This window comes from Pinus tabuliformis, chromosome Q (assembly GCF_031772625.1).
Source record: "Pinus tabuliformis cultivar Carrire ecotype Pingquan chromosome Q, CPIR1, whole genome shotgun sequence".
In the NCBI taxonomy this organism is placed as follows: domain Eukaryota; kingdom Viridiplantae; phylum Streptophyta; class Pinopsida; order Pinales; family Pinaceae; genus Pinus; species Pinus tabuliformis.
The window spans coordinates 1,259,332,136-1,259,343,374 of NC_142296.1; positions in this window are offsets into that span (position 1 = coordinate 1,259,332,136).

An 11,239-nucleotide genomic window follows, 5' to 3' on the forward strand; every position below is an offset into this window, starting at 1 on the left:
GAATCTAACCATGCGAGTAAATGTCTTGAAGTTGAACATGGCAGAAACCACTTGATTACCAGTCAATGATGTGAACTGTTAACAAGCGCGAGAGAAACCACCAATAATGACAATGATTCTCAAGGTAATTTCAGTACAATCCATGAAGTGTAAATAGATAATTTGATGTCAAACACTCATAGAATCATTCAATTGAAGGTAAATTATGAGAACCTATCGTCGAAGGCGAGAAACCTACCATTAAGGCATGTGGGCTTCAAGGTACTGAAGGTTTCTAGATCAACTTCCTGAATAATGAGCTGAAGTTGATAGGAAGTGGCCCGTCACAAGAAAGCCTACGACATGAAACTCATATCAAGTTTTGAAGAATAGTTTGCAAGGACTAACTCAGGGACGGCCGATGTGATTGAAGGCTACAAATTGTAGGGTAATTTGAACTGAGGTTTAGACTTCTCTTGAATGTATTGGTGACATGACAAAATGACTTGGCAGTGTTTGAATTAACGATAATACCAAAAACCAACTGAAGACTTTCAATAAGGTTTGATTAACTGTGAGACAAATGGATTCCCCAACCTGAACATATATGTCATGGAGTGTCATGTTCAAGGGCGACATACTGATTGAAATACAAGAAACAAACTTTTCTTCTCAATTTTCCCCCACCATTATTGCCAAGTACCTATTTATTTTTTACAATATTGAGGAGGATAGCATATGATTTTCCTGTAAGCTCATCCTTCATATGAGTCCATCCTAGTATTTTTAACGAACCCTAAGAAGGAATGGCTCGGTCTTGTTATGCTTAACGGACCCTATACTGTTTAGTTTTTACGAGTCCAGTAAAGGTTAACTCGATGCCTTTTTCTTTTAAAGAGTTTGAAAAAGACACAAAAAGGAAACTCATTCAGTTTTTTTACCGTAAAATTTTAGCGAGCCCAAAGAAAGTAAAGCTCGGTGTTTTTCAGTTTTAGAGAGTCAGAAGAAAAAAATAAGTAGACTCCATCAAGTTATTTTTCATAAGTTTTAGTCCCTCAGGTCCGAAAAAGGATAAAATAATACAAGAGAGAACTCCATTGACCATGTTTGATCAATGTATACCTTTTTCGTAAATAGTCTTGACTTAGTCCGTAAAAGGGGTAAACTTATACTAAGTGGACAGTTGCTCATTTACTTTTACGAGTTCGAACAAACAAGTACTCGACAATATTTTCATGTTTTAAGAGTTTGAAAAGGGCTTAAAAGAGGACTCTATGGTTTCGATTTTTTGTAGGTTTTAACGATTTCGAAAAAGTGATAAAAATATACTCGTCTTATTGAATTTCAATTTAATTAACGAGCAGGAAAAGGCAGAAATAACTCAGCATTTTCATATGTGTTTTATGAGCATGAAAATATAGCAAAAGAAGCTTAGGATTTTCATGAGTTTAATGAGTCTTGAAAATAATAACTGAAATGGACTCGAGATAAGTTTCATTTTTACACAAGCTTGAAACAAAGAAAAATTGTGCTTGAGGGTGGTTTCATTTTTACACAAGCTTGAAACATAGAAAATTGTGCTTGAGATAAGTTTTCATGCCCCTAGCATAATGTCTGCAAGGGCACATGCCCCCCAAACTTCATTTTATTCACTTGAGTAGACTACAAGTTACTAATAGGCAGATGAAATGAAGGCTTGTTGGCGAGATCATAAAGACTTGACTTAACATTTATGAAATCTAGTTAAAGACTCAATTCAAATAGGGGAGGATTTGTTTCATTTTTTAACAAGCTTGACACAAGTAAAGAACTATGCTCATGGGTAGTGTTTCATTTTTTTAATGAGGTTGAAACAGTAAAAGAACCATCCTCATGGAACCTTGTTTCATTTTTTAACGAGCTTAACACAAGAAAAGGAACTATGCTCATGGGTACTGTTTCATTTTTTAACGAGGTTGAAACAATAAAAGAACCATCCTCATGGAACCTTGTTTCATTTTTTAACGATCTTGACACAAGAAAAGGAACTATCCTCATAAGGATTTGTTTCATTTTTTAACGAGGTTGGCACAGTAAAATAATTATCCTTATAAGGGACTTGTTTCATTTTTTAAATGAGGTTGACACAGTAAAAAAACTATCCTCAAAAAGGGTTGTTTCATTTTTTAACAAGGTTGATACAGTAAAATAACTATCCTCATAAACATATGTTTCATTTTTTAACGAGGTTGATACAGTAAAAGAATTATCCTCATCAAACCCTTGGATTATGTCTTCCATTTGGAAGAAAAACATGTCAAGGGACACCTCTTGATCATGTCTTTCAAACAGTCTTCATCAGATGGAAGAACAGTTCCCTGGAAGGAACACATGTCAATGGGATCAATAGGGATAAGAAAATTGTATTCAAATACCCTCATTGATGTTTTGACCATGTCAGCTACCAGATTTGAGTCAAAATAAGTCAAGCAGATAGTGAGAGGCTCACTTGCATTGGTAATTAAATAATGGCATAGGTTGCCACATAATTAACTCGTGGCAGGGTAGGTACCACTTCCATATAAGGAACATTCAGGGGTGTTGTATGACTGGTAGTTGAAGCAAGATCAACGTCTGAAATATGATCAACCATCACAATGTTTCCATTATGAGGGGAGGACATCCCATGAAAGAGTGTCAATATGACAACTTTCATGGCATAGACATAGTCTTGTCCAAGGAGTAAATTGAAATCTAAGGGACCTTGGACTACCATAGGATCAATACAAACAGTCTTACCTTCTAGAGTAATAGGTAAATTAGGAAGGATCCCTAAAGGTTCACTAACAATTCTATTAAAAGCTAACAGATTTTGTGTAACAGGCACAAGCTAAGGGGAACCCAAAGATTTCCATGTAGTAGAGGATAAAATACTGACATAAGAACTTTCATCTACATTTGTGCAACACACATTCTTACCATAAGCCTTCACAATGATTTGGAAAGGGGTGGAATAAGGAAGACGAGGTTCTGTCAGTCTATTCCAATCAAAAGAAATAGCCTCATTACTTGGATGGGGTTCAAAAGCAACAGATGAAATGTCCCCATGTGTAAAAGAATTTGAAGTAACATGAAGAACCTGAGTGGTATGAAGTTCACTCTCTAAAGGGAGAGTGGGATCGACCGAAGATGGAATCGATTTGACCACTTGATAAATAAATAGTCCATTAACCCGAATGATACATGTTTCACCCTCCAATAGAAGAGCGGGATTGACTGTACTTGGATTTATATCAATCACTTCGTCAAGTGATAGTAGATGGGGAGAAATGTTACAGTAATTAGTTGGAAGTTGTTGTTGTGAAATAATAAGTTTTTCCAACAATTCAAAAGCTTCATCCATGTGAGGGCAAAGGTGACTATGATGAGTCCCTTTGCATAACCTACAAGGAAACCTACCTTTAAGATTTTTCCCCAAAATCTGAGAATCACTTGTTGATGGCTCAACAGTAAGTTGATAAGAATTATTTGACAATACTTCTAAAACCTTAGGAATACTAGGAAAATTAATAAGCAATTGGTCACCCTTACAAAGCTTGCAAGGGTATTTGGGCTTACGATGGATTATAGAAGTTTCCTCAACGTTACCAATACTTCTAGCCATGGTTGGTTGGTTGACTACTTTCCTATATTACTTCTTCTTCTTCTTCCCTTTATTCTTCTTCTTAGTCACTTGGTTACTAGACTCAAGGCTTTTACCAAGTGAAGAAGAAGAAATGGAGGAGGACATGTTGTATGAAGTATGAAAAGGGTCAACAATAGGTTGGTGATGTTGAGATGGTGAACTTGGTTGAGGTGAGAAACTTGGTTGACCTGGTAAAATTGGAGTATTTGGAATTAAATAATTTGAGAACAACCATACAGGTAAGCCTATCGTGAATCCAGGAAGTGACAATGTAGCCATATAAGGAGGGCCAACATTTCCAAAATTAGGAAAAGGATTAGGATTCCCGTTAAAAGGGAGGTTTTTATCGGTAACTTTTGGCATTGTTTCCATTAGATTCAATCCAAATAAGTTCACTTTTTAATATTAACAATTAAAAAATCACAATCCACACCTAAGGTCTTGTAGAAAGTAAAAATAAACAAAGTAACACATGCTAAAAAAAATCTAGGGATTCAAACCATAGAAACTGACTTCTCACAAAGATCTATAATTACTAGTTGGTGATGAAATCCAACTTTGCGGAGATTAAAGTGAAAATATTTATAGATATGAGCATTTGGAACCAGTTACCCTAACAACGTGCCTAATGAAATAGTCTGGTGCAAGTAACTTTTCATATGCCATCTCGAGAAAATATTACCCTCCAAAAAGTCCAAGTGAGTCTAGTCAACGTTTGTTCCAGGTACAACAGGACCTTCCCTTTACCATCACCTTAGGTAGAGCCCTAGGATTATAGTCACTAAGTTTACAAAATACAACAATTTTACCTAGGGGGCAGCCGTAGATCGAACATACACACAAGGGTAGAGTAACAAACTCAATCCCCTTGAAGGCTCCTCCACATGATCAATTGGAGGCTTAATTTCAAGTGACCCCAAGTACCTTTCAATATTGTTGTAATATGTGAAAATAATTATATCTTAGCCAATGAAGTGGGTATGATCACTTCACCAGATCTGACATGATCTCATGCTTAACTCATGTATAAGAAGAGCTTCCCAGAGAAAAAATGAAATAATTGGATTTTTTTCTCCCTAACTCAAGATTCTATGTTTTGTCTATAGCTTTGGAAAGTTTACTTCCTGCCCTATTCCAAAGCCCTACACTTAAGCTACTGTAGGTGACAAGAACCCTAAAAAAATGTAAATTTCTAGATGAATTTCAATTAACGCTTTATTATTAAGTTGTTATTTACTCAAAGGGTAAATGAATGTGAAATTGATGGTATTATGACTCGACTCAAAACTCTAATGCATCAAATACGAAATTTGTAATCTCTTCATCTCGATGAATTCTAGCTAGAGTAAGAAAAGAGGTTCTTCTTTAAAATATTAACTCCAAAATGTACCACTTCTAATTTTTCAATGCAATTCAAAGCTCTAAGTTGCAAACCTTGCAAACTAATCTATGCACAATTTTCCTGAAAACTATGCAAATGTTATCTATGCATAATTTTGGTGAACATTATGAAAATGTAATATATGCACAATTTCGTTCATGAAATGAGAATTCTAACCATGCAAATATAATCTATGCAAGAGAGTTCTTCAAAACAAACACAAGGTTATTCCAAATCAGCAAAAGAAAAACAAGACTATTTCCCTTAACTAATACAACTAAAGAACCAATCAAGTGTAAGTAAAGGAAATTAGGTGAAAATTCCAAAGATCTAAAATAATGACACTCAAAGGTGATTAACATTCAGAGACATTAACACTCGGAGACATGTTTTTGCAAAAATGAAAGAAAAAACATGCAAAAATTATTAGGAAACTCACACAAATCTTTGAGAAATGACCAAAGGAATTCAAATTCAAAACACCCAAAGAAATCCTTAAAATGAAAATGCTTGAATGAATGTTATGAAATCAATGCTTAAAGTGTAATTTTGATTAAACTTTAGTACTGGAATAAAAATGACTCATGTTTTCAATGCAGCACAAGAAGTACATCTCATCAAAACACTAATTCTTGAGAAATCCTACCTTTCAATCCTTGAAAATAGACAAATATCAAGAAAACTCCTTCACAACACTCGATCAAACACATGGAGACTGACTGGAGTCATAGACAAATGTAATGAAACCTTAAAAACAAAAAATTCAGACTTTAATGAGAGGAAAAGCTATTTTTTCCAAAAATTCTCAGAGTATGCGCAGGTAGACAGTATAGTATAGTGCACATGTACATTGTTAATAAAGGTAATCTATGCAGATCTGCGCTCTGTTTCTAAACAGAAATTGCGCAAGTTGAGAAACTTAAAGAAAAAATAAAAAAGTATCCAAACAAATCACAAAATCTAAAAGATCATTAACTTGTCAAGACTCAGATAAAGCTATCAAAACAAGTTCGAGAATAAAAAACAAGGATATGGAAGAGAACAAGACGTTCCTTAGTGGAGTCGCCAATTTTTTATGCGGATAAATCCTTCTTGCTGACAAGAGTGATCTCCCTAGATCCTAAAAGCAAACTAGAAATAAACAAACAATCAAGCCAATTCCTTTCCTGAATCTATATTTTCTTGAATCATAAGCTAACAAGGTGAGAAATGGAAATTCATACCTTATTACAACATGCTTGATGAAGATCCCCCTTTGTGCTTTATTGCAACTCCTCCATGATTGAATCTAGACTTGCACACATGGAAACAACAAAGGATCAAAGGCATATGCAACATAAATGATTCAATAATTCAAACTAGTGATCAAGGAGGCTAGCAACAAGCATCGTTCCAATGGAAAATTATAAATAACATCATTCCAATGGACAAATACAAATAACATAAATAATCCATGAAACCACATCAATTAATCCATTATAATTTGCAGTGAGAAGAAATTCTTGTTTGTATTAATTTCATAAACATAAAGGAGCTACAAAACTAGTGCCTTGATGTTGATGTTGTGAAGCTCCTCCCATTGATCTCAATCCTCTCCAAGAATGATAAGCTCTCCAACCTGATTACTCCAACATAAACTTACTCTCAGCAGCCTCCCTCAATTCGCCCACCTATGGCTTGATTAATAGGCCAAAAGGAAGTAGTTTGAGATCCTTAGTCCAAGGATGAGATCCACTAAAAGAGGGATGAGGGTTCCTTGAAGAATGGGAATTGTTTCCATAAAAAATGAGGTTAGGCTTGAATAAACATGAGTTCAAGGCTTTCTATTGGGAATGATTCGCCCAACAATGCTTTTAGATCTCACTTTTTATTTTTACTTTTAATTAATTGACCTTTGTAGTTTTTGTTCAGAAACAGAGCACAGTTCTGCATAGTTTACAGTGGAAGAAACTGCACATGTGCGGTTTTTGTTAAGAAAAACCACGCAAATGCTCAAAAGCAAGGTTTTATACCAAGATATCCAGAAATTTCACTTTATTCAAGGTATATAAGTTGTTGGCTTGCAAGGGAGTGCTTCATGACACTTGGATGGATGGTGAGAGGTCTAATTTTGATGATTTATTTTTCATGGTGACAAAATGAAGTGTAACACTTTGTTGTATAGAGCTCTAGAATTGTTGATGGGATGCACCTTATACAATTGTTTTGTACTCGACATTTGTTTAATGGGATGCATTTTTGTAAAAAAGTTTATTGGTGAGCCATTATTTCATGGGAAATTTGTAAAGGAGCAGTCGGATATTATATTTTCAAATCTAGGAAAGCCTTTCCCTTCATGCTACAAAATAATTATTAGAAATGTTGGGTGTCCAAAGGGTATGGAATGTTAGAAGTGGATGGGAATAAAAGAATAACAACTGAATAATATCTACAACATCCATACTTTTAGTGCTATAGATTCTAAATAGTTGCAAAAAATATTAAAAATGGAAATTAGCTACAAATCTCTTGATAATAACATCGTCAATATGGAGGTTGATGCTCTCTTAAAGCCAAATTTGGAAATTATCATCAATACGGAGGTTAATGCTCTCTTAAAGACAGAGCTGGAAATGGAAGCAGGTGTTATGGAGCTGACAATAGTAAAAGATAGGATAGCATAGCTACCCACAGTGCATTCCACTCTCAAACAAACAGTTTTTGAAGATGTTTTGTAGATTGTGTAACAATATTATAACCAATTTTGGCTTGGTCACCAACATGACGTTTGGCTTCTAATTTATTTTCAGCTGGTTATAAAACAAAGTGTCTCTTCATGCTCTAATTTTGGAGAATAATATTGTAAAGAATATATATATATCTATATATATATATATATATATATATATATATATATATATATATATATATATCTATATATATATATATATATATATATATATATTCTTTACAATATTATTCTTTACAGATATATTAACTTGACTGAAAACTCAAGAACAATATGATTCAAGGCAGCCTTCAGTTTTTTTTTTAAGATTTCTCCTATGAATTTACAAGTGAGGGCTTTGTGATTTCTTGCATTTATGGAATGTAATCAAATTTCTACTTGAAATAAAACATAATAGGACACAATATCACTAAAAAGTATGATATTTATAAGCTTTACACCTAATAATATTAACCATCTTAAGGTGTTACTAATGAGAAAAAATAAAATAAAAATAAATAATAAAAAAATAAAAGATAAAAAATAAAATAATAAATAATAAATAATAAAGAAACTTAACTGTAATATAGTAATATACAACTACGCAAGTAGTAAATAATCATATATTAGAAAATAATAATATTGGATAGGCTTATCATAGTTAAATTTAAACCATAGTAATAATTATAAAACTAGTAATAGTAATACTATTAAATGGTTGGTATGGAATGGTGAGAATATTCCTACTGCATGGACAAACTGGTGGGCTGCGGTTGCCTCCGATAAGGCCTCAATCCTTCCTGCAGTGGTTTCGAGTCACATATGGCAACAACGGAATGCTATCATTTTTGAAAATCGCAGAGCCAACTGCCAGCTCCTCTCGACGTCCATATGTGCTGCATATTCTGAACTTCCTTTCGAGCAAAAATCCTCCTGCCCAAGAATTATACAGCCTGAACATATTAACAAGGATATGCCTTGGGCCTACTTTGATGGGGCTGCCCCGCTTCAAGGCTGTGGAGGGGGGATTGTTTTATACTTATCTGATACTCATTATTATCATCTGAGACTGGGATTGGGGACTGGCTCAAACAATTTCGCGGAGCTTATCTCCTTGAGACACCTTCTCTATTTTGCTCTCACTAAACATTGCAGACAAATACAAATCTTTGGGGACTCAAAGATAGTGATTGATTGGGCAAATAATAAAACTGTTTGTCATGCATATTCTTTGAAGCATATCTTGGAAGAAATTGTTTTTCTAAAAACACATTTTGACCAGATCACTGTTTCTCATATCTACAGGGAAAGAAATGAGATTGCTGACCAGCTATCGAAAGAAGCGGCGGATCGCCCTCTAGGAGATTGGCTGATCGAAGAGTTCACACCAGAAGGGACGCACAGATACTATCACCGCCCTTACATTGACGGCCAGAGGATGGGGGATCTTCCCCCACCTTAGTTATTATTTATGCTGATCTACGGTTTCACCATTTTTGTATATATCAGTATAGTCATATCCGGTTTCCATACTTGTGGATGTTTTGTACCTGTATATTTTTTGTGATCTTTTGTAGTTTTCTTGGGATACTATCCATACTGTTGGTGGCATACATCTCCTGTATTCACCTTTGATATCTCAGACACTGTTATAGCACTTTTTTGTAACGTGGTTTATACCACTCTACAGCATATGCCTCGGCATCTACAACATGTAATATCTATTATTATCTTTTTAATAGAAATTACGAACTCTATTTCCCCGGGAAAAAAAAATACTATTAAATGGTTTATCAATACTTATGGCATTTGTGACTATGGAAAAGGATATGTTCATAGTTGATATGTTCATATTTGAGGTTTTTCACTCATTCCCCATCTTAGAAACTAATAAGTGATAGGTTCTAGAGAATCTCCTACTACATTCATGTACATATAGATGCAAGCATATGAAGTGTATTACCTTATTCACATGACTTTGGATACCTTGATAAATTAACTAAGTGTATTTCCAATATGTTATATAATTTCTTTCTCCCATAATTCCTAAGACGGGAATATATCCTAATCCATACCAAAGCCTCAATGAAATCTAATTTTTTGAACTAAACTACTTTATCAAATATCTCAAGGTTAAGTCGACGAAATTGATTTTATGGGATTTTCAAACTTTCTCTTCATTCAATGTTTCCAATTTTCCTCTCTGTCTTGCCCATTTCCATATCTAGACTATCTAACTAACTATGGCCTGTGATTATATCCTGAAATGATTTTCTACTTGGAGAAAATTGTAATTCCTTCATACTACAAGAATTAAAGTTGTTGTGACTACTCTCATCAAAACCTAAAAGCAAAATACTAAAACATAAACACTCTTCGGCTTATGAATTTATTTTATGCTTAAATTTTTCACTTATTAAAAAAATTACAATTCACTTTTAAAAAACACTACTTCTAATTGATCTTATATTTTTTTCAAATTAAGTAATAAAAAATTAAGTATTAAAATAATAAAAATACAAAAGGTGAACCCAGCACACAAACACATATCTAGATCACCTCTTTGGGTAGAAACCTTAAACACTATTGAAAAGAGAGAGATTGAATATGTAGTATGAATCAGGTTAGAACCTCTACATCAAAACAATGATAACTCATGTCATGTTGATCACAAACCATGAAAGCCACCATCATGAGGTTAACATCAATGATACGACAAATGGTGCTAAGAGAATATTAACATCTTTTTCAAATCCTCTCATTCTTTTAGAAGCTTGAAATTGAATTTACATTATTTAATTGAAATGCTTGAAATTAGATTTATACTACTTAATTGCAACATTACATTTTTAAATGATTTATAACCAAATCCTTTTATAATATTAAAAGATATGTATATTATTTTTCTAATATTGAATTAATATTAATAAATTTAAAGATTTTTTTATCAAAATTTATATTTTTGACTTTTTAATTACTATTATCAAAATATTTTATAAATTTGAAATTATATCTATATTAATTAATTAAAAATTCAGTGCTTAATATTTACTCATTGTTATAAAAAATAATAATATTATATATATTAATTAATTAAAAATCCACTACCTACTATTTACTCATTATTATAAAAATTATTACTACTATTATTATTATTTACTCATGGTTAATTAAATAATATTATAGTTATAAATATATAACCTAAAGAATTCTTTTTCAAAATTATATTATTTTATATTATTTTTAAGTACTCTAAAATACCTATAAATATTTATTATTAATGAACATATTTTTATCATATATTTTTTATCTTTAATTACATTTCATTTAGTTTAAAAAAAACATTCGTTGAATCTTTATAGTACTACAACTTATAATTTACATTAATAAATTTAAAAACTACTATTTTTTATATCGAAAAATATGAGATATATATAACAAAGATTAATTATCAATGTAAACATGATAGTTAATTAAAAAAAAAAAATCACTCGTTGAATCTTTATGA